The sequence below is a fragment of the Hippichthys cyanospilos genome, unplaced genomic scaffold, assembly GCF_059441005.1.
Source record: "Hippichthys cyanospilos isolate Australia breed blue-spotted pipefish unplaced genomic scaffold, RoL_Hcya_1.0 HiC_scaffold_25, whole genome shotgun sequence".
NCBI lineage: Eukaryota > Metazoa > Chordata > Actinopteri > Syngnathiformes > Syngnathidae > Hippichthys > Hippichthys cyanospilos.
In genome coordinates, this window is record NW_028283381.1 from 573,075 (window position 1) to 598,838 (window position 25,764).

The window sequence follows — 25,764 nt, forward strand, 5'->3', positions numbered from 1 at the left end:
CATTTTTCAGCTGAAATAATGAATGTAGTCCTCTTAATTCTTGCTTCTAAAGCATACGCAAACAGAAATTTCAATGTACAATGATGTTTTTTAAAAAACGGTCAAAATGTGCTCCACTCGGGCTGAAAACGCTGTTGGGGACATTTCATTAATGTTGACTACAAATCAAAAACTAAGCATTTTTCAGCTGAAATAATGAATGTAGTCCTCTTAATTCTTGCTTCTAAAGCATACGCAAGCAGAAATTTCAATGTACAATGATGTTTTTAAAAAAAGGGTCAAAATGTGCTCCACTCGGGCTGAAAACGCTTGTTTGGAACATTTCATTAATGTTGACTATAAATCATAAACTAAGCATTTTTCAGCTGAAATAATGAATGTAGTCCTCTTAATTCTTGCTTCTAAAGCATACGCAAGCAGAAATTTCAATGTACAATGATGTTTTTAAAAAAACAGTCAAAATGTGCTCCACTCGGGCTGAAAACGCTTGTTTGGGACATTACATTAATGTTGACTATAAATCATAAACTAAGCATTTTTCAGCTGAAATAATGAATGTAGTCCTCTTAATTCTTGCTTCTAAAGCATACGCAAACAGAAATTTCAATGTACAATGATGTTTTTTAAAAAACGGTCAAAATGTGCTCCACTCGGGCTGAAAACGCTTGTTCGGAACATTTCCTTAATGTTGACTATAAATCATAAACTAAGCATTTTTCAGCTGAAATAATGAATGTAGTCCTCTTAATTCTTGCTTCTAAAGCATACGCAAGCAGAAATTTCAATGTACAATGATGTTTTTAAAAAAAACAGTCAAAATGCGCTCCACTCGGGCTGAAAACGCTGTTGGGGACATTTCATTAATGTTGACTACAAATCAAAAACTAAGCATTTTTCAGCTGAAATAATGAAAGTAGTCCTCTTAATTCTTGCTTCTAAAGCATACGCAAGCAGAAATTTCAATGTACAATGATGTTTTTAAAAAAAACAGTCAAAATGTGCTCCACTCGGGCTGAAAACGCTGTTGGGGACATTTCATTAATGTTGACTACAAATCAAAAACTAAGCATTTTTCAGCTGAAATAATGAATGTAGTCCTCTTAATTCTTGCTTCTAAAGCATTCGCAAGCAGAAATTTCAATGTACAATGATGTTTTTAAAAAAACAGTCAAAATGTGCTCCACTCGGGCTGAAAACGCTGTTGGGGACATTTCATTAATGTTGACTATAAATCATAAACTAAGCATTTTTCAGCTGAAATAATGAATGTAGTCCTCTTAATTCTTGCTTCTAAAGCATACGCAAGCAGAAATTTCAATGTACAATGATGTTTTTAAAAAAACAGTCAAAATGTGCTCCACTCGGGCTGAAAACGCTTGTTTGGGACATTACATTAATGTTGACTATAAATCATAAACTAAGCATTTTTCAGCTGAAATAATGAATGTAGTCCTCTTAATTCTTGCTTCTAAAGCATACGCAAACAGAAATTTCAATGTACAATGATGTTTTTTAAAAAACGGTCAAAATGTGCTCCACTCGGGCTGAAAACGCTTGTTCGGAACATTTCCTTAATGTTGACTATAAATCATAAACTAAGCATTTTTCAGCTGAAATAATGAATGTAGTCCTCTTAATTCTTGCTTCTAAAGCATACGCAAGCAGAAATTTCAATGTACAATGATGTTTTTAAAAAAAACAGTCAAAATGCGCTCCACTCGGGCTGAAAACGCTGTTGGGGACATTTCATTAATGTTGACTACAAATCAAAAACTAAGCATTTTTCAGCTGAAATAATGAATGTAGTCCTCTTAATTCTTGCTTCTAAAGCATACGCAAGCAGAAATTTCAATGTACAATGATGTTTTTAAAAAAAGGGTCAAAATGTGCTCCACTCGGGCTGAAAACGCTTGTTTGGAACATTTCATTAATGTTGACTATAAATCATAAACTAAGCATTTTTCAGCTGAAATAATGAATGTAGTCCTCTTAATTCTTGCTTCTAAAGCATACGCAAGCAGAAATTTCAATGTACAATGATGTTTTTAAAAAAACAGTCAAAATGTGCTCCACTCGGGCTGAAAACGCTTGTTTGGGACATGACATTAATGTTGACTATAAATCATAAACTAAGCATTTTTCAGCTGAAATAATGAATGTAGTCCTCTTAATTCTTGCTTCTAAAGCATACGCAAGCAGAAATTTCAATGTACAATGATGTTTTTAAAAAAACAGTCAAAATGTGCTCCACTCGGGCTGAAAACGCTTGTTTGGGACATTACATTAATGTTGACTATAAATCATAAACTAAGCATTTTTCAGCTGAAATAATGAATGTAGTCCTCTTAATTCTTGCTTCTAAAGCATACGCAAACAGAAATTTCAATGTACAATGATGTTTTTAAAAAAACGGTCAAAATGTGCTCCACTCGGGCTGAAAACGCTTTTTCGGAACATTTCCTTAATGTTGACTATAAATCATAAACTAAGCATTTTTCAGCTGAAATAATGAATGTAGTCCTCTTAATTCTTGCTTCTAAAGCATACGCAAGCAGAAATTTCAATGTACAATGATGTTTTTAAAAAAAACAGTCAAAATGCGCTCCACTCGGGCTGAAAACGCTGTTGGGGACATTTCATTAATGTTGACTACAAATCAAAAACTAAGCATTTTTCAGCTGAAATAATGAATGTAGTCCTCTTAATTCTTGCTTCTAAAGCATACGCAAGCAGAAATTTCAATGTACAATGATGTTTTTAAAAAAACAGTCAAAATGTGCTCCACTCGGGCTGAAAACGCTTGTTTGGAACATTTCATTAATGTTGACTATAATTCATAAACTAAGCATTTTTCAGCTGAAATAATGAATGTAGTCCTCTTAATTCTTGCTTCTAAAGCATACGCAAGCAGAAATTTCAATGTACAATGATGTTTTTAAAAAAAACAGTCAAAATGTGCTCCACTCGGGCTGAAAACGCTGTTGGGGACATTTCATTAATGTTGACTATAAATCATAAACTAAGCATTTTTCAGCTGAAATAATGAATGTAGTCCTCTTAATTCTTGCTTCTAAAGCATACGCAAGCAGAAATTTCAATGTACAATGATGTTTTTAAAAAAACGGTCAAAATGTGCTCCACTCGGGCTGAAAACGCTTGTTCGGAACATTTCCTTAATGTTGACTATAAATCATAAACTAAGCATTTTTCAGCTGAAATAATGAATGTAGTCCTCTTAATTCTTGCTTCTAAAGCATACGCAAGCAGAAATTTCAATGTACAATGATGTTTTTAAAAAAAACAGTCAAAATGTGCTCCACTCGGGCTGAAAACGCTGTTGGGGACATTTCATTAATGTTGACTACAAATCAAAAACTAAGCATTTTTCAGCTGAAATAATGAATGTAGTCCTCTTAATTCTTGCTTCTAAAGCATTCGCAAGCAGAAATTTCAATGTACAATGATGTTTTTAAAAAAACAGTCAAAATGTGCTCCACTCGGGCTGAAAACGCTTGTTTGGGACATTACATTAATGTTGACTATAAATCATAAACTAAGCATTTTTCAGCTGAAATAATGAATGTAGTCCTCTTAATTCTTGCTTCTAAAGCATACGCAAACAGAAATTTCAATGTACAATGATGTTTTTTAAAAAACGGTCAAAATGTGCTCCACTCGGGCTGAAAACGCTGTTGGGGACATTTCATTAATGTTGACTACAAATCAAAAACTAAGCATTTTTCAGCTGAAATAATGAATGTAGTCCTCTTAATTCTTGCTTCTAAAGCATACGCAAGCAGAAATTTCAATGTACAATGATGTTTTTAAAAAAAGGGTCAAAATGTGCTCCACTCGGGCTGAAAACGCTTGTTTGGAACATTTCATTAATGTTGACTATAAATCATAAACTAAGCATTTTTCAGCTGAAATAATGAATGTAGTCCTCTTAATTCTTGCTTCTAAAGCATACGCAAGCAGAAATTTCAATGTACAATGATGTTTTTAAAAAAACAGTCAAAATGTGCTCCACTCGGGCTGAAAACGCTTGTTTGGGACATTACATTAATGTTGACTATAAATCATAAACTAAGCATTTTTCAGCTGAAATAATGAATGTAGTCCTCTTAATTCTTGCTTCTAAAGCATACGCAAACAGAAATTTCAATGTACAATGATGTTTTTTAAAAAACGGTCAAAATGTGCTCCACTCGGGCTGAAAACGCTTGTTCGGAACATTTCCTTAATGTTGACTATAAATCATAAACTAAGCATTTTTCAGCTGAAATAATGAATGTAGTCCTCTTAATTCTTGCTTCTAAAGCATACGCAAGCAGAAATTTCAATGTACAATGATGTTTTTAAAAAAAACAGTCAAAATGCGCTCCACTCGGGCTGAAAACGCTGTTGGGGACATTTCATTAATGTTGACTACAAATCAAAAACTAAGCATTTTTCAGCTGAAATAATGAATGTAGTCCTCTTAATTCTTGCTTCTAAAGCATACGCAAGCAGAAATTTCAATGTACAATGATGTTTTTAAAAAAAGGGTCAAAATGTGCTCCACTCGGGCTGAAAACGCTTGTTTGGAACATTTCATTAATGTTGACTATAAATCATAAACTAAGCATTTTTCAGCTGAAATAATGAATGTAGTCCTCTTAATTCTTGCTTCTAAAGCATACGCAAGCAGAAATTTCAATGTACAATGATGTTTTTAAAAAAACAGTCAAAATGTGCTCCACTCGGGCTGAAAACGCTTGTTTGGGACATGACATTAATGTTGACTATAAATCATAAACTAAGCATTTTTCAGCTGAAATAATGAATGTAGTCCTCTTAATTCTTGCTTCTAAAGCATACGCAAGCAGAAATTTCAATGTACAATGATGTTTTTAAAAAAACAGTCAAAATGTGCTCCACTCGGGCTGAAAACGCTTGTTTGGGACATTACATTAATGTTGACTATAAATCATAAACTAAGCATTTTTCAGCTGAAATAATGAATGTAGTCCTCTTAATTCTTGCTTCTAAAGCATACGCAAACAGAAATTTCAATGTACAATGATGTTTTTTAAAAAACGGTCAAAATGTGCTCCACTCGGGCTGAAAACGCTTTTTCGGAACATTTCCTTAATGTTGACTATAAATCATAAACTAAGCATTTTTCAGCTGAAATAATGAATGTAGTCCTCTTAATTCTTGCTTCTAAAGCATACGCAAGCAGAAATTTCAATGTACAATGATGTTTTTAAAAAAAACAGTCAAAATGCGCTCCACTCGGGCTGAAAACGCTGTTGGGGACATTTCATTAATGTTGACTACAAATCAAAAACTAAGCATTTTTCAGCTGAAATAATGAATGTAGTCCTCTTAATTCTTGCTTCTAAAGCATACGCAAGCAGAAATTTCAATGTACAATGATGTTTTTAAAAAAAGGGTCAAAATGTGCTCCACTCGGGCTGAAAACGCTTGTTTGGAACATTTCATTAATGTTGACTATAAATCATAAACTAAGCATTTTTCAGCTGAAATAATGAATGTAGTCCTCTTAATTCTTGCTTCTAAAGCATACGCAAGCAGAAATTTCAATGTACAATGATGTTTTTAAAAAAAGGGTCAAAATGTGCTCCACTCGGGCTGAAAACGCTAGTTTGGAACATTTCATTAATGTTGACTATAAATCATAAACTAAGCATTTTTCAGCTGAAATAATGAATGTAGTCCTCTTAATTCTTGCTTCTAAAGCATACGCAAACAGAAATTTCAATGTACAATGATGTTTTTAAAAAAACGGTCAAAATGTGCTCCACTCGGGCTGAAAACGCTTGTTTGGAACATTTCATTAATGTTGACTATAAATCATAAACTAAGCATTTTTCAGCTGAAATAATGAATGTAGTCCTCTTAATTCTTGCTTCTAAAGCATACGCAAGCAGAAATTTCAATGTACAATGATGTTTTTAAAAAAACAGTCAAAATGTGCTCCACTCGGGCTGAAAACGCTTGTTTGGGACATGACATTAATGTTGACTATAAATCATAAACTAAGCATTTTTCAGCTGAAATAATGAATGTAGTCCTCTTAATTCTTGCTTCTAAAGCATACGCAAGCAGAAATTTCAATGTACAATGATGTTTTTAAAAAAACGGTCAAAATGTGCTCCACTCGGGCTGAAAACTCTTGTTCGGAACATTTCCTTAATGTTGACTATAAATCATAAACTAAGCATTTTTCAGCTGAAATAATGAATGTAGTCCTCTTAATTCTTGCTTCTAAAGCATACGCAAGCAGAAATTTCAATGTACAATGATGTTTTAAAAAAAAACAGTCAAAATGTGCTCCACTCGGGCTGAAAACGCTGTTGGGGACATTTCATTAATGTTGACTATAAATCATAAACTAAGCATTTTTCAGCTGAAATAATGAATGTAGTCCTCTTAATTCTTGCTTCTAAAGCATACGCAAGCAGAAATTTCAATGTACAATGATGTTTTTAAAAAAACGGTCAAAATGTGCTCCACTCGGGCTGAAAACGCTTGTTCGGAACATTTCCTTAATGTTGACTATAAATCATAAACTAAGCATTTTTCAGCTGAAATAATGAATGTAGTCCTCTTAATTCTTGCTTCTAAAGCATACGCAAGCAGAAATTTCAATGTACAATGATGTTTTTAAAAAAAACAGTCAAAATGTGCTCCACTCGGGCTGAAAACGCTGTTGGGGACATTTCATTAATGTTGACTACAAATCAAAAACTAAGCATTTTTCAGCTGAAATAATGAATGTAGTCCTCTTAATTCTTGCTTCTAAAGCATACGCAAGCAGAAATTTCAATGTACAATGATGTTTTTAAAAAAACAGTCAAAATGTGCTCCACTCGGGCTGAAAACGCTGTTGGGGACATTTCATTAATGTTGACTACAAATCATAAACTAAGCATTTTTCAGCTGAAATAATGAATGTAGTCCTCTTAATTCTTGCTTCTAAAGCATACGCAAGAAGAAATTTCAATGTACAATGATGTTTTTAAAAAAAGGGTCAAAATGTGCTCCACTCGGGCTGAAAACGCTTGTTTGGAACATTTCATTAATGTTGACTATAAATCATAAACTAAGCATTTTTCAGCTGAAATAATGAATGTAGTCCTCTTAATTCTTGCTTCTAAAGCATACGCAAGCAGAAATTTCAATGTACAATGATGTTTTTAAAAAATCAGTCAAAATGTGCTCCACTCGGGCTGAAAACGCTTGTTTGGGACATGACATTAATGTTGACTATAAATCATAAACTAAGCATTTTTCAGCTGAAATAATGAAAGTAGTCCTCTTAATTCTTGCTTCTAAAGCAAACGCAAGCAGAAATTTCAATGTACAATGATGTTTTTAAAAAAAGGGTCAAAATGTGCTCCACTCGGGCTGAAAACGCTTGTTTGGAACATTTCATTAATGTTGACTATAAATCATAAACTAAGCATTTTTCAGCTGAAATAATGAATGTAGTCCTCTTAATTCTTGCTTCTAAAGCATACGCAAGCAGAAATTTCAATGTACAATGATGTTTTTAAAAAAACAGTCAAAATGTGCTCCACTCGGGCTGAAAACGCTTGTTTGGGACATGACATTAATGTTCACTATAAATCATAAACTAAGCATTTTTCAGCTGAAATAATGAATGTAGTCCTCTTAATTCTTGCTTCTAAAGCATACGCAAGCAGAAATTTCAATGTACAATGATGTTTTTAAAAAAAGGGTCAAAATGTGCTCCACTCGGGCTGAAAACGCTAGTTTGGAACATTTCATTAATGTTGACTATAAATCATAAACTAAGCATTTTTCAGCTGAAATAATGAATGTAGTCCTCTTAATTCTTGCTTCTAAAGCATACGCAAACAGAAATTTCAATGTACAATGATGTTTTTAAAAAAACGGTCAAAATGTGCTCCACTCGGGCTGAAAACGCTTGTTTGGAACATTTCATTAATGTTGACTATAAATCATAAACTAAGCATTTTTCAGCTGAAATAATGAATGTAGTCCTCTTAATTCTTGCTTCTAAAGCATACGCAAGCAGAAATTTCAATGTACAATGATGTTTTTAAAAAAACAGTCAAAATGTGCTCCACTCGGGCTGAAAACGCTTGTTTGGGACATGACATTAATGTTGACTATAAATCATAAACTAAGCATTTTTCAGCTGAAATAATGAATGTAGTCCTCTTAATTCTTGCTTCTAAAGCATACGCAAGCAGAAATTTCAATGTACAATGATGTTTTTAAAAAAACAGTCAAAATGTGCTCCACTCGGGCTGAAAACGCTTGTTTGGGACATTACATTAATGTTAACTATAAATCATAAACTAAGCATTTTTCAGCTGAAATAATGAATGTAGTCCTCTTAATTCTTGCTTCTAAAGCATACGCAAAAAGAAATTTCAATGTACAATGATGTTTTTTAAAAAACGGTCAAAATGTGCTCCACTCGGGCTGAAAACGCTTGTTCGGAACATTTCCTTAATGTTGACTATAAATCATAAACTAAGCATTTTTCAGCTGAAATAATGAATGTAGTCCTCTTAATTCTTGCTTCTAAAGCATACGCAAGCAGAAATTTCAATGTACAATGATGTTTTTAAAAAAAACAGTCAAAATGCGCTCCACTCGGGCTGAAAACGCTGTTGGGGACATTTCATTAATGTTGACTACAAATCAAAAACTAAGCATTTTTCAGCTGAAATAATGAAAGTAGTCCTCTTAATTCTTGCTTCTAAAGCATACGCAAGCAGAAATTTCAATGTACAATGATGTTTTTAAAAAAAACAGTCAAAATGTGCTCCACTCGGGCTGAAAACGCTGTTGGGGACATTTCATTAATGTTGACTACAAATCAAAAACTAAGCATTTTTCAGCTGAAATAATGAATGTAGTCCTCTTAATTCTTGCTTCTAAAGCATTCGCAAGCAGAAATTTCAATGTACAATGATGTTTTTAAAAAAACAGTCAAAATGTGCTCCACTCGGGCTGAAAACGCTGTTGGGGACATTTCATTAATGTTGACTATAAATCATAAACTAAGCATTTTTCAGCTGAAATAATGAATGTAGTCCTCTTAATTCTTGCTTCTAAAGCATACGCAAGCAGAAATTTCAATGTACAATGATGTTTTTAAAAAAAACAGTCAAAATGTGCTCCACTCGGGCTGAAAACGCTTGTTTGGGACATTACATTAATGTTGACTATAAATCATAAACTAAGCATTTTTCAGCTGAAATAATGAATGTAGTCCTCTTAATTCTTGCTTCTAAAGCATACGCAAACAGAAATTTCAATGTACAATGATGTTTTTTAAAAAACGGTCAAAATGTGCTCCACTCGGGCTGAAAACGCTTGTTCGGAACATTTCCTTAATGTTGACTATAAATCATAAACTAAGCATTTTTCAGCTGAAATAATGAATGTAGTCCTCTTAATTCTTGCTTCTAAAGCATACGCAAGCAGAAATTTCAATGTACAATGATGTTTTTAAAAAAAACAGTCAAAATGCGCTCCACTCGGGCTGAAAACGCTGTTGGGGACATTTCATTAATGTTGACTACAAATCAAAAACTAAGCATTTTTCAGCTGAAATAATGAATGTAGTCCTCTTAATTCTTGCTTCTAAAGCATACGCAAGCAGAAATTTCAATGTACAATGATGTTTTTAAAAAAAGGGTCAAAATGTGCTCCACTCGGGCTGAAAACGCTTGTTTGGAACATTTCATTAATGTTGACTATAAATCATAAACTAAGCATTTTTCAGCTGAAATAATGAATGTAGTCCTCTTAATTCTTGCTTCTAAAGCATACGCAAGCAGAAATTTCAATGTACAATGATGTTTTTAAAAAAACAGTCAAAATGTGCTCCACTCGGGCTGAAAACGCTTGTTTGGGACATGACATTAATGTTGACTATAAATCATAAACTAAGCATTTTTCAGCTGAAATAATGAATGTAGTCCTCTTAATTCTTGCTTCTAAAGCATACGCAAGCAGAAATTTCAATGTACAATGATGTTTTTAAAAAAACAGTCAAAATGTGCTCCACTCGGGCTGAAAACGCTTGTTTGGGACATTACATTAATGTTGACTATAAATCATAAACTAAGCATTTTTCAGCTGAAATAATGAATGTAGTCCTCTTAATTCTTGCTTCTAAAGCATACGCAAACAGAAATTTCAATGTACAATGATGTTTTTTAAAAAACGGTCAAAATGTGCTCCACTCGGGCTGAAAACGCTTTTTCGGAACATTTCCTTAATGTTGACTATAAATCATAAACTAAGCATTTTTCAGCTGAAATAATGAATGTAGTCCTCTTAATTCTTGCTTCTAAAGCATACGCAAGCAGAAATTTCAATGTACAATGATGTTTTTAAAAAAAACAGTCAAAATGCGCTCCACTCGGGCTGAAAACGCTGTTGGGGACATTTCATTAATGTTGACTACAAATCAAAAACTAAGCATTTTTCAGCTGAAATAATGAATGTAGTCCTCTTAATTCTTGCTTCTAAAGCATACGCAAGCAGAAATTTCAATGTACAATGATGTTTTTAAAAAAAGGGTCAAAATGTGCTCCACTCGGGCTGAAAACGCTTGTTTGGAACATTTCATTAATGTTGACTATAAATCATAAACTAAGCATTTTTCAGCTGAAATAATGAATGTAGTCCTCTTAATTCTTGCTTCTAAAGCATACGCAAGCAGAAATTTCAATGTACAATGATGTTTTTAAAAAAACAGTCAAAATGTGCTCCACTCGGGCTGAAAACGCTTGTTTGGAACATTTCATTAATGTTGACTATAAATCAAAAACTAAGCATTTTTCAGCTGAAATAATGAATGTAGTCCTCTTACTTCTTGCTTCTAAAGCATACGCAAGCAGAAATTTCAATGTACAATGATGTTTTTAAAAAAACAGTCAAAATGTGCTCCACTCGGGCTGAAAACGCTGTTGGGGACATTTCATTAATGTTGACTATAAATCAAAAACTAAGCATTTTTCAGCTGAAATAATGAATGTAGTCCTCTTAATTCTTGCTTCTAAAGCATACGCAAGCAGAAATTTCAATGTACAATGATGTTTTTAAAAAAACAGTCAAAATGTGCTCCACTCGGGCTGAAAACGCTTGTTTGGAACATTTCATTAATGTTGACTATAATTCATAAACTAAGCATTTTTCAGCTGAAATAATGAATGTAGTCCTCTTAATTCTTGCTTCTAAAGCATACGCAAGCAGAAATTTCAATGTACAATGATGTTTTTAAAAAAAACAGTCAAAATGTGCTCCACTCGGGCTGAAAACGCTGTTGGGGACATTTCATTAATGTTGACTATAAATCATAAACTAAGCATTTTTCAGCTGAAATAATGAATGTAGTCCTCTTAATTCTTGCTTCTAAAGCATACGCAAGCAGAAATTTCAATGTACAATGATGTTTTTAAAAAAACGGTCAAAATGTGCTCCACTCGGGCTGAAAACGCTTGTTCGGAACATTTCCTTAATGTTGACTATAAATCATAAACTAAGCATTTTTCAGCTGAAATAATGAATGTAGTCCTCTTAATTCTTGCTTCTAAAGCATACGCAAGCAGAAATTTCAATGTACAATGATGTTTTTAAAAAAAACAGTCAAAATGTGCTCCACTCGGGCTGAAAACGCTGTTGGGGACATTTCATTAATGTTGACTACAAATCAAAAACTAAGCATTTTTCAGCTGAAATAATGAATGTAGTCCTCTTAATTCTTGCTTCTAAAGCATTCGCAAGCAGAAATTTCAATGTACAATGATGTTTTTAAAAAAACAGTCAAAATGTGCTCCACTCGGGCTGAAAACGCTTGTTTGGGACATTACATTAATGTTGACTATAAATCATAAACTAAGCATTTTTCAGCTGAAATAATGAATGTAGTCCTCTTAATTCTTGCTTCTAAAGCATACGCAAACAGAAATTTCAATGTACAATGATGTTTTTTAAAAAACGGTCAAAATGTGCTCCACTCGGGCTGAAAACGCTGTTGGGGACATTTCATTAATGTTGACTACAAATCAAAAACTAAGCATTTTTCAGCTGAAATAATGAATGTAGTCCTCTTAATTCTTGCTTCTAAAGCATACGCAAGCAGAAATTTCAATGTACAATGATGTTTTTAAAAAAAGGGTCAAAATGTGCTCCACTCGGGCTGAAAACGCTTGTTTGGAACATTTCATTAATGTTGACTATAAATCATAAACTAAGCATTTTTCAGCTGAAATAATGAATGTAGTCCTCTTAATTCTTGCTTCTAAAGCATACGCAAGCAGAAATTTCAATGTACAATGATGTTTTTAAAAAAACAGTCAAAATGTGCTCCACTCGGGCTGAAAACGCTTGTTTGGGACATTACATTAATGTTGACTATAAATCATAAACTAAGCATTTTTCAGCTGAAATAATGAATGTAGTCCTCTTAATTCTTGCTTCTAAAGCATACGCAAACAGAAATTTCAATGTACAATGATGTTTTTTAAAAAACGGTCAAAATGTGCTCCACTCGGGCTGAAAACGCTTGTTCGGAACATTTCCTTAATGTTGACTATAAATCATAAACTAAGCATTTTTCAGCTGAAATAATGAATGTAGTCCTCTTAATTCTTGCTTCTAAAGCATACGCAAGCAGAAATTTCAATGTACAATGATGTTTTTAAAAAAAACAGTCAAAATGCGCTCCACTCGGGCTGAAAACGCTGTTGGGGACATTTCATTAATGTTGACTACAAATCAAAAACTAAGCATTTTTCAGCTGAAATAATGAAAGTAGTCCTCTTAATTCTTGCTTCTAAAGCATACGCAAGCAGAAATTTCAATGTACAATGATGTTTTTAAAAAAAACAGTCAAAATGTGCTCCACTCGGGCTGAAAACGCTGTTGGGGACATTTCATTAATGTTGACTACAAATCAAAAACTAAGCATTTTTCAGCTGAAATAATGAATGTAGTCCTCTTAATTCTTGCTTCTAAAGCATTCGCAAGCAGAAATTTCAATGTACAATGATGTTTTTAAAAAAACAGTCAAAATGTGCTCCACTCGGGCTGAAAACGCTGTTGGGGACATTTCATTAATGTTGACTATAAATCATAAACTAAGCATTTTTCAGCTGAAATAATGAATGTAGTCCTCTTAATTCTTGCTTCTAAAGCATACGCAAGCAGAAATTTCAATGTACAATGATGTTTTTAAAAAAACAGTCAAAATGTGCTCCACTCGGGCTGAAAACGCTTGTTTGGGACATTACATTAATGTTGACTATAAATCATAAACTAAGCATTTTTCAGCTGAAATAATGAATGTAGTCCTCTTAATTCTTGCTTCTAAAGCATACGCAAACAGAAATTTCAATGTACAATGATGTTTTTTAAAAAACGGTCAAAATGTGCTCCACTCGGGCTGAAAACGCTTGTTCGGAACATTTCCTTAATGTTGACTATAAATCATAAACTAAGCATTTTTCAGCTGAAATAATGAATGTAGTCCTCTTAATTCTTGCTTCTAAAGCATACGCAAGCAGAAATTTCAATGTACAATGATGTTTTTAAAAAAAACAGTCAAAATGCGCTCCACTCGGGCTGAAAACGCTGTTGGGGACATTTCATTAATGTTGACTACAAATCAAAAACTAAGCATTTTTCAGCTGAAATAATGAATGTAGTCCTCTTAATTCTTGCTTCTAAAGCATACGCAAGCAGAAATTTCAATGTACAATGATGTTTTTAAAAAAAGGGTCAAAATGTGCTCCACTCGGGCTGAAAACGCTTGTTTGGAACATTTCATTAATGTTGACTATAAATCATAAACTAAGCATTTTTCAGCTGAAATAATGAATGTAGTCCTCTTAATTCTTGCTTCTAAAGCATACGCAAGCAGAAATTTCAATGTACAATGATGTTTTTAAAAAAACAGTCAAAATGTGCTCCACTCGGGCTGAAAACGCTTGTTTGGGACATGACATTAATGTTGACTATAAATCATAAACTAAGCATTTTTCAGCTGAAATAATGAATGTAGTCCTCTTAATTCTTGCTTCTAAAGCATACGCAAGCAGAAATTTCAATGTACAATGATGTTTTTAAAAAAACAGTCAAAATGTGCTCCACTCGGGCTGAAAACGCTTGTTTGGGACATTACATTAATGTTGACTATAAATCATAAACTAAGCATTTTTCAGCTGAAATAATGAATGTAGTCCTCTTAATTCTTGCTTCTAAAGCATACGCAAACAGAAATTTCAATGTACAATGATGTTTTTTAAAAAACGGTCAAAATGTGCTCCACTCGGGCTGAAAACGCTTTTTCGGAACATTTCCTTAATGTTGACTATAAATCATAAACTAAGCATTTTTCAGCTGAAATAATGAATGTAGTCCTCTTAATTCTTGCTTCTAAAGCATACGCAAGCAGAAATTTCAATGTACAATGATGTTTTTAAAAAAAACAGTCAAAATGCGCTCCACTCGGGCTGAAAACGCTGTTGGGGACATTTCATTAATGTTGACTACAAATCAAAAACTAAGCATTTTTCAGCTGAAATAATGAATGTAGTCCTCTTAATTCTTGCTTCTAAAGCATACGCAAGCAGAAATTTCAATGTACAATGATGTTTTTAAAAAAACAGTCAAAATGTGCTCCACTCGGGCTGAAAACGCTTGTTTGGAACATTTCATTAATGTTGACTATAATTCATAAACTAAGCATTTTTCAGCTGAAATAATGAATGTAGTCCTCTTAATTCTTGCTTCTAAAGCATACGCAAGCAGAAATTTCAATGTACAATGATGTTTTTAAAAAAAACAGTCAAAATGTGCTCCACTCGGGCTGAAAACGCTGTTGGGGACATTTCATTAATGTTGACTATAAATCATAAACTAAGCATTTTTCAGCTGAAATAATGAATGTAGTCCTCTTAATTCTTGCTTCTAAAGCATACGCAAGCAGAAATTTCAATGTACAATGATGTTTTTAAAAAAACGGTCAAAATGTGCTCCACTCGGGCTGAAAACGCTTGTTCGGAACATTTCCTTAATGTTGACTATAAATCATAAACTAAGCATTTTTCAGCTGAAATAATGAATGTAGTCCTCTTAATTCTTGCTTCTAAAGCATACGCAAGCAGAAATTTCAATGTACAATGATGTTTTTAAAAAAAACAGTCAAAATGTGCTCCACTCGGGCTGAAAACGCTGTTGGGGACATTTCATTAATGTTGACTACAAATCAAAAACTAAGCATTTTTCAGCTGAAATAATGAATGTAGTCCTCTTAATTCTTGCTTCTAAAGCATTCGCAAGCAGAAATTTCAATGTACAATGATGTTTTTAAAAAAACAGTCAAAATGTGCTCCACTCGGGCTGAAAACGCTTGTTTGGGACATTACATTAATGTTGACTATAAATCATAAACTAAGCATTTTTCAGCTGAAATAATGAATGTAGTCCTCTTAATTCTTGCTTCTAAAGCATACGCAAACAGAAATTTCAATGTACAATGATGTTTTTTAAAAAACGGTCAAAATGTGCTCCACTCGGGCTGAAAACGCTGTTGGGGACATTTCATTAATGTTGACTACAAATCAAAAACTAAGCATTTTTCAGCTGAAATAATGAATGTAGTCCTCTTAATTCTTGCTTCTAAAGCATACGCAAGCAGAAATTTCAATGTACAATGATGTTTTTAAAAAAAGGGTCAAAATGTGCTCCACTCGGGCTGAAAACGCTTGTTTGGAACATTTCATTAATGTTGACTATAAATCATAAACTAAGCATTTTTCAGCTGAAATAATGAATGTAGTCCTCTTAATTCTTGCTTCTAAAGCATACGCAAGCAGAAATTTCAATGTACAATGATGTTTTTAAAAAAACAGTCAAAATGTGCTCCACTCGGGCTGAAAACGCTTGTTTGGGACATTACATTAATGTTGACTATAAATCATAAACTAAGCATTTTTCAGCTGAAATAATGAATGTAGTCCTCTTAATTCTTGCTTCTAAAGCATACGCAAACAGAAATTTCAATGTACAATGATGTTTTTTAAAAAACGGTCAAAATGTGCTCCACTCGGGCTGAAAACGCTTGTTCGGAACATTTCCTTAATGTTGACTATAAATCATAAACTAAGCATTTTTCAGCTGAAATAATGAATGTAGTCCTCTTAATTCTTGCTTCTAAAGCATACGCAAGCAGAAATTTCAATGTACAATGATGTTTTTAAAAAAAACAGTCAAAATGCGCTCCACTCGGGCTGAAAACGCTGTTGGGGACATTTCATTAATGTTGACTACAAATCAAAAACTAAGCATTTTTCAGCTGAAATAATGAATGTAGTCCTCTTAATTCTTGCTTCTAAAGCATACGCAAGCAGAAATTTCAATGTACAATGATGTTTTTAAAAAAAGGGTCAAAATGTGCTCCACTCGGGCTGAAAACGCTTGTTTGGAACATTTCATTAATGTTGACTATAAATCATAAACTAAGCATTTTTCAGCTGAAATAATGAATGTAGTCCTCTTAATTCTTGCTTCTAAAGCATACGCAAGCAGAAATTTCAATGTACAATGATGTTTTTAAAAAAACAGTCAAAATGTGCTCCACTCGGGCTGAAAACGCTTGTTTGGGACATGACATTAATGTTGACTATAAATCATAAACTAAGCATTTTTCAGCTGAAATAATGAATGTAGTCCTCTTAATTCTTGCTTCTAAAGCATACGCAAGCAGAAATTTCAATGTACAATGATGTTTTTAAAAAAACAGTCAAAATGTGCTCCACTCGGGCTGAAAACGCTTGTTTGGGACATTACATTAATGTTGACTATAAATCATAAACTAAGCATTTTTCAGCTGAAATAATGAATGTAGTCCTCTTAATTCTTGCTTCTAAAGCATACGCAAACAGAAATTTCAATGTACAATGATGTTTTTTAAAAAACGGTCAAAATGTGCTCCACTCGGGCTGAAAACGCTTTTTCGGAACATTTCCTTAATGTTGACTATAAATCATAAACTAAGCATTTTTCAGCTGAAATAATGAATGTAGTCCTCTTAATTCTTGCTTCTAAAGCATACGCAAGCAGAAATTTCAATGTACAATGATGTTTTTAAAAAAAACAGTCAAAATGCGCTCCACTCGGGCTGAAAACGCTGTTGGGGACATTTCATTAATGTTGACTACAAATCAAAAACTAAGCATTTTTCAGCTGAAATAATGAATGTAGTCCTCTTAATTCTTGCTTCTAAAGCATACGCAAGCAGAAATTTCAATGTACAATGATGTTTTTAAAAAAAGGGTCAAAATGTGCTCCACTCGGGCTGAAAACGCTTGTTTGGAACATTTCATTAATGTTGACTATAAATCATAAACTAAGCATTTTTCAGCTGAAATAATGAATGTAGTCCTCTTAATTCTTGCTTCTAAAGCATACGCAAGCAGAAATTTCAATGTACAATGATGTTTTTAAAAAAACAGTCAAAATGTGCTCCACTCGGGCTGAAAACGCTTGTTTGGAACATTTCATTAATGTTGACTATAAATCAAAAACTAAGCATTTTTCAGCTGAAATAATGAATGTAGTCCTCTTACTTCTTGCTTCTAAAGCATACGCAAGCAGAAATTTCAATGTACAATGATGTTTTTAAAAAAACAGTCAAAATGTGCTCCACTCGGGCTGAAAACGCTGTTGGGGACATTTCATTAATGTTGACTATAAATCATAAACTAAGCATTTTTCAGCTGAAATAATGAATGTAGTCCTCTTAATTCTTGCTTCTAAAGCATACGCAAGCAGAAATTTCAATGTACAATGATGTTTTTAAAAAAACGGTCAAAATGTGCTCCACTCGGGCTGAAAACGCTTGTTCGGAACATTTCCTTAATGTTGACTATAAATCATAAACTAAGCATTTTTCAGCTGAAATAATGAATGTAGTCCTCTTAATTCTTGCTTCTAAAGCATACGCAAGCAGAAATTTCAATGTACAATGATGTTTTTAAAAAAAACAGTCAAAATGTGCTCCACTCGGGCTGAAAACGCTGTTGGGGACATTTCATTAATGTTGACTACAAATCAAAAACTAAGCATTTTTCAGCTGAAATAATGAATGTAGTCCTCTTAATTCTTGCTTCTAAAGCATTCGCAAGCAGAAATTTCAATGTACAATGATGTTTTTAAAAAAACAGTCAAAATGTGCTCCACTCGGGCTGAAAACGCTTGTTTGGGACATTACATTAATGTTGACTATAAATCATAAACTAAGCATTTTTCAGCTGAAATAATGAATGTAGTCCTCTTAATTCTTGCTTCTAAAGCATACGCAAACAGAAATTTCAATGTACAATGATGTTTTTTAAAAAACGGTCAAAATGTGCTCCACTCGGGCTGAAAACGCTGTTGGGGACATTTCATTAATGTTGACTACAAATCAAAAACTAAGCATTTTTCAGCTGAAATAATGAATGTAGTCCTCTTAATTCTTGCTTCTAAAGCATACGCAAGCAGAAATTTCAATGTACAATGATGTTTTTAAAAAAAGGGTCAAAATGTGCTCCACTCGGGCTGAAAACGCTTGTTTGGAACATTTCATTAATGTTGACTATAAATCATAAACTAAGCATTTTTCAGCTGAAATAATGAATGTAGTCCTCTTAATTCTTGCTTCTAAAGCATACGCAAGCAGAAATTTCAATGTACAATGATGTTTTTAAAAAAACAGTCAAAATGTGCTCCACTCGGGCTGAAAACGCTTGTTTGGGACATGACATTAATGTTGACTATAAATCATAAACTAAGCATTTTTCAGCTGAAATAATGAATGTAGTCCTCTTAATTCTTGCTTCTAAAGCATACGCAAGCAGAAATTTCAATGTACAATGATGTTTTTAAAAAAACAGTCAAAATGTGCTCCACTCGGGCTGAAAACGCTTGTTTGGGACATTACATTAATGTTAACTATAAATCATAAACTAAGCATTTTTCAGCTGAAATAATGAATGTAGTCCTCTTAATTCTTGCTTCTAAAGCATACGCAAAAAGAAATTTCAATGTACAATGATGTTTTTTAAAAAACGGTCAAAATGTGCTCCACTCGGGCTGAAAACGCTTGTTCGGAACATTTCCTTAATGTTGACTATAAATCATAAACTAAGCATTTTTCAGCTGAAATAATGAATGTAGTCCTCTTAATTCTTGCTTCTAAAGCATACGCAAGCAGAAATTTCAATGTACAATGATGTTTTTAAAAAAAACAGTCAAAATGCGCTCCACTCGGGCTGAAAACGCTGTTGGGGACATTTCATTAATGTTGACTACAAATCAAAAACTAAGCATTTTTCAGCTGAAATAATGAATGTAGTCCTCTTAATTCTTGCTTCTAAAGCATACGCAAGCAGAAATTTCAATGTACAATGATGTTTTTAAAAAAAGGGTCAAAATGTGCTCCACTCGGGCTGAAAACGCTTGTTTGGAACATTTCATTAATGTTGACTATAAATCATAAACTAAGCATTTTTCAGCTGAAATAATGAATGTAGTCCTCTTAATTCTTGCTTCTAAAGCATACGCAAGCAGAAATTTCAATGTACAATGATGTTTTTAAAAAAACAGTCAAAATGTGCTCCACTCGGGCTGAAAACGCTTGTTTGGGACATGACATTAATGTTGACTATAAATCATAAACTAAGCATTTTTCAGCTGAAATAATGAATGTAGTCCTCTTAATTCTTGCTTCTAAAGCATACGCAAGCAGAAATTTCAATGTACAATGATGTTTTTAAAAAAACAGTCAAAATGTGCTCCACTCGGGCTGAAAACGCTTGTTTGGGACATTACATTAATGTTGACTATAAATCATAAACTAAGCATTTTTCAGCTGAAATAATGAATGTAGTCCTCTTAATTCTTGCTTCTAAAGCATACGCAAACAGAAATTTCAATGTACAATGATGTTTTTTAAAAAACGGTCAAAATGTGCTCCACTCGGGCTGAAAACGCTTTTTCGGAACATTTCCTTAATGTTGACTATAAATCATAAACTAAGCATTTTTCAGCTGAAATAATGAATGTAGTCCTCTTAATTCTTGCTTCTAAAGCATACGCAAGCAGAAATTTCAATGTACAATGATGTTTTTAAAAAAAACAGTCAAAATGCGCTCCACTCGGGCTGAAAACGCTGTTGGGGACATTTCATTAATGTTGACTACAAATCAAAAACTAAGCATTTTTCAGCTGAAATAATGAATGTAGTCCTCTTAATTCTTGCTTCTAAAGCATACGCAAGCAGAAATTTCAATGTACAATGATGTTTTTAAAAAAAGGGTCAAAATGTGCTCCACTCGGGCTGAAAACGCTTGTTTGGAACATTTCATTAATGTTGACTATAAATCATAAACTAAGCATTTTTCAGCTGAAATAATGAATGTAGTCCTCTTAATTCTTGCTTCTAAAGCATACGCAAGCAGAAATTTCAATGTACAATGATGTTTTTAAAAAAACAGTCAAAATGTGCTCCACTCGGGCTGAAAACGCTTGTTTGGAACATTTCATTAATGTTGACTATAAATCAAAAACTAAGCATTTTTCAGCTGAAATAATGAATGTAGTCCTCTTACTTCTTGCTTCTAAAGCATACGCAAGCAGAAATTTCAATGTACAATGATGTTTTTAAAAAAACAGTCAAAATGTGCTCCACTCGGGCTGAAAACGCTGTTGGGGACATTTCATTAATGTTGACTATAAATCATAAACTAAGCATTTTTCAGCTGAAATAATGAATGTAGTCCTCTTAATTCTTGCTTCTAAAGCATACGCAAGCAGAAATTTCAATGTACAATGATGTTTTTAAAAAAACGGTCAAAATGTGCTCCACTCGGGCTGAAAACGCTTGTTCGGAACATTTCCTTAATGTTGACTATAAATCATAAACTAAGCATTTTTCAGCTGAAATAATGAATGTAGTCCTCTTAATTCTTGCTTCTAAAGCATACGCAAGCAGAAATTTCAATGTACAATGATGTTTTTAAAAAAAACAGTCAAAATGTGCTCCACTCGGGCTGAAAACGCTGTTGGGGACATTTCATTAATGTTGACTACAAATCAAAAACTAAGCATTTTTCAGCTGAAATAATGAATGTAGTCCTCTTAATTCTTGCTTCTAAAGCATTCGCAAGCAGAAATTTCAATGTACAATGATGTTTTTAAAAAAACAGTCAAAATGTGCTCCACTCGGGCTGAAAACGCTTGTTTGGGACATTACATTAATGTTGACTATAAATCATAAACTAAGCATTTTTCAGCTGAAATAATGAATGTAGTCCTCTTAATTCTTGCTTCTAAAGCATACGCAAACAGAAATTTCAATGTACAATGATGTTTTTTAAAAAACGGTCAAAATGTGCTCCACTCGGGCTGAAAACGCTGTTGGGGACATTTCATTAATGTTGACTACAAATCAAAAACTAAGCATTTTTCAGCTGAAATAATGAATGTAGTCCTCTTAATTCTTGCTTCTAAAGCATACGCAAGCAGAAATTTCAATGTACAATGATGTTTTTAAAAAAAGGGTCAAAATGTGCTCCACTCGGGCTGAAAACGCTTGTTTGGAACATTTCATTAATGTTGACTATAAATCATAAACTAAGCATTTTTCAGCTGAAATAATGAATGTAGTCCTCTTAATTCTTGCTTCTAAAGCATACGCAAGCAGAAATTTCAATGTACAATGATGTTTTTAAAAAAACAGTCAAAATGTGCTCCACTCGGGCTGAAAACGCTTGTTTGGGACATGACATTAATGTTGACTATAAATCATAAACTAAGCATTTTTCAGCTGAAATAATGAATGTAGTCCTCTTAATTCTTGCTTCTAAAGCATACGCAAGCAGAAATTTCAATGTACAATGATGTTTTTAAAAAAACAGTCAAAATGTGCTCCACTCGGGCTGAAAACGCTTGTTTGGGACATTACATTAATGTTAACTATAAATCATAAACTAAGCATTTTTCAGCTGAAATAATGAATGTAGTCCTCTTAATTCTTGCTTCTAAAGCATACGCAAAAAGAAATTTCAATGTACAATGATGTTTTTTAAAAAACGGTCAAAATGTGCTCCACTCGGGCTGAAAACGCTTGTTCGGAACATTTCCTTAATGTTGACTATAAATCATAAACTAAGCATTTTTCAGCTGAAATAATGAATGTAGTCCTCTTAATTCTTGCTTCTAAAGCATACGCAAGCAGAAATTTCAATGTACAATGATGTTTTTAAAAAAAACAGTCAAAATGCGCTCCACTCGGGCTGAAAACGCTGTTGGGGACATTTCATTAATGTTGACTACAAATCAAAAACTAAGCATTTTTCAGCTGAAATAATGAAAGTAGTCCTCTTAATTCTTGCTTCTAAAGCATACGCAAGCAGAAATTTCAATGTACAATGATGTTTTTAAAAAAAACAGTCAAAATGTGCTCCACTCGGGCTGAAAACGCTGTTGGGGACATTTCATTAATGTTGACTACAAATCAAAAACTAAGCATTTTTCAGCTGAAATAATGAATGTAGTCCTCTTAATTCTTGCTTCTAAAGCATTCGCAAGCAGAAATTTCAATGTACAATGATGTTTTTAAAAAAACAGTCAAAATGTGCTCCACTCGGGCTGAAAACGCTGTTGGGGACATTTCATTAATGTTGACTATAAATCATAAACTAAGCATTTTTCAGCTGAAATAATGAATGTAGTCCTCTTAATTCTTGCTTCTAAAGCATACGCAAGCAGAAATTTCAATGTACAATGATGTTTTTAAAAAAACAGTCAAAATGTGCTCCACTCGGGCTGAAAACGCTTGTTTGGGACATTACATTAATGTTGACTATAAATCATAAACTAAGCATTTTTCAGCTGAAATAATGAATGTAGTCCTCTTAATTCTTGCTTCTAAAGCATACGCAAACAGAAATTTCAATGTACAATGATGTTTTTTAAAAAACGGTCAAAATGTGCTCCACTCGGGCTGAAAACGCTTGTTCGGAACATTTCCTTAATGTTGACTATAAATCATAAACTAAGCATTTTTCAGCTGAAATAATGAATGTAGTCCTCTTAATTCTTGCTTCTAAAGCATACGCAAGCAGAAATTTCAATGTACAATGATGTTTTTAAAAAAAACAGTCAAAATGCGCTCCACTCGGGCTGAAAACGCTGTTGGGGACATTTCATTAATGTTGACTACAAATCAAAAACTAAGCATTTTTCAGCTGAAATAATGAATGTAGTCCTCTTAATTCTTGCTTCTAAAGCATACGCAAGCAGAAATTTCAATGTACAATGATTTTTTAAAAAAAGGGTCAAAATGTGCTCCACTCGGGCTGAAAACGCTTGTTTGGAACATTTCATTAATGTTGACTATAAATCATAAACTAAGCATTTTTCAGCTGAAATAATGAATGTAGTCCTCTTAATTCTTGCTTCTAAAGCATACGCAAGCAGAAATTTCAATGTACAATGATGTTTTTAAAAAAACAGTCAAAATGTGCTCCACTCGGGCTGAAAACGCTTGTTTGGGACATGACATTAATGTTGACTATAAATCATAAACTAAGCATTTTTCAGCTGAAATAATGAATGTAGTCCTCTTAATTCTTGCTTCTAAAGCATACGCAAGCAGAAATTTCAATGTACAATGATGTTTTTAAAAAAACAGTCAAAATGTGCTCCACTCGGGCTGAAAACGCTTGTTTGGGACATGACATTAATGTTAACTATAAATCATAAACTAAGCATTTTTCAGCTGAAATAATGAATGTAGTCCTCTTAATTCTTGCTTCTAAAGCATACGCAAAAAGAAATTTCAATGTACAATGATGTTTTTTAAAAAACGGTCAAAATGTGCTCCACTCGGGCTGAAAACGCTTGTTCGGAACATTTCCTTAATGTTGACTATAAATCATAAACTAAGCATTTTTTAGCTGAAATAATGAATGTAGTCCTCTTAATTCTTGCTTCTAAAGCATACGCAAGCAGAAATTTCAATGTACAATGATGTTTTTAAAAAAAACAGTCAAAATGCGCTCCACTCGGGCTGAAAACGCTGTTGGGGACATTTCATTAATGTTGACTACAAATCAAAAACTAAGCATTTTTCAGCTGAAATAATGAAAGTAGTCCTCTTAATTCTTGCTTCTAAAGCATACGCAAGCAAAAATTTCAATGTACAATGATGTTTTTAAAAAAAACAGTCAAAATGTGCTCCACTCGGGCTGAAAACGCTGTTGGGGACATTTCATTAATGTTGACTACAAATCAAAAACTAAGCATTTTTCAGCTGAAAAAATGAATGTAGTCCTCTTAATTCTTGCTTCTAAAGCATTCGCAAGCAGAAATTTCAATGTACAATGATGTTTTTAAAAAAACAGTCAAAATGTGCTCCACTCGGGCTGAAAACGCTGTTGGGGACATTTCATTAATGTTGACTATAAATCATAAACTAAGCATTTTTCAGCTGAAATAATGAATGTAGTCCTCTTAATTCTTGCTTCTAAAGCATACGCAAGCAGAAATTTCAATGTACAATGATGTTTTTAAAAAAACAGTCAAAATGTGCTCCACTCGGGCTGAAAACGCTTGTTTGGGACATTACATTAATGTTGACTATAAATCATAAACTAAGCATTTTTCAGCTGAAATAATGAATGTAGTCCTCTTAATTCTTGCTTCTAAAGCATACGCAAACAGAAATTTCAATGTACAATGATGTTTTTTAAAAAACGGTCAAAATGTGCTCCACTCGGGCTGAAAACGCTTGTTCGGAACATTTCCTTAATGTTGACTATAAATCATAAACTAAGCATTTTTCAGCTGAAATAATGAATGTAGTCCTCTTAATTCTTGCTTCTAAAGCATACGCAAGCAGAAATTTCAATGTACAATGATGTTTTTAAAAAAAACAGTCAAAATGCGCTCCACTCGGGCTGAAAACGCTGTTGGGGACATTTCATTAATGTTGACTACAAATCAAAAACTAAGCATTTTTCAGCTGAAATAATGAATGTAGTCCTCTTAATTCTTGCTTCTAAAGCATACGCAAGCAGAAATTTCAATGTACAATGATGTTTTTAAAAAAAGGGTCAAAATGTGCTCCACTCGGGCTGAAAACGCTTGTTTGGAACATTTCATTAATGTTGACTATAAATCATAAACTAAGCATTTTTCAGCTGAAATAATGAATGTAGTCCTCTTAATTCTTGCTTCTAAAGCATACGCAAGCAGAAATTTCAATGTACAATGATGTTTTTAAAAAAACAGTCAAAATGTGCTCCACTCGGGCTGAAAACGCTTGTTTGGGACATGACATTAATGTTGACTATAAATCATAAACTAAGCATTTTTCAGCTGAAATAATGAATGTAGTCCTCTTAATTCTTGCTTCTAAAGCATACGCAAGCAGAAATTTCAATGTACAATGATGTTTTTAAAAAAACAGTCAAAATGTGCTCCACTCGGGCTGAAAACGCTTGTTTGGGACATTACATTAATGTTGACTATAAATCATAAACTAAGCATTTTTCAGCTGAAATAATGAATGTAGTCCTCTTAATTCTTGCTTCTAAAGCATACGCAAACAGAAATTTCAATGTACAATGATGTTTTTTAAAAAACGGTCAAAATGTGCTCCACTCGGGCTGAAAACGCTTGTTCGGAACATTT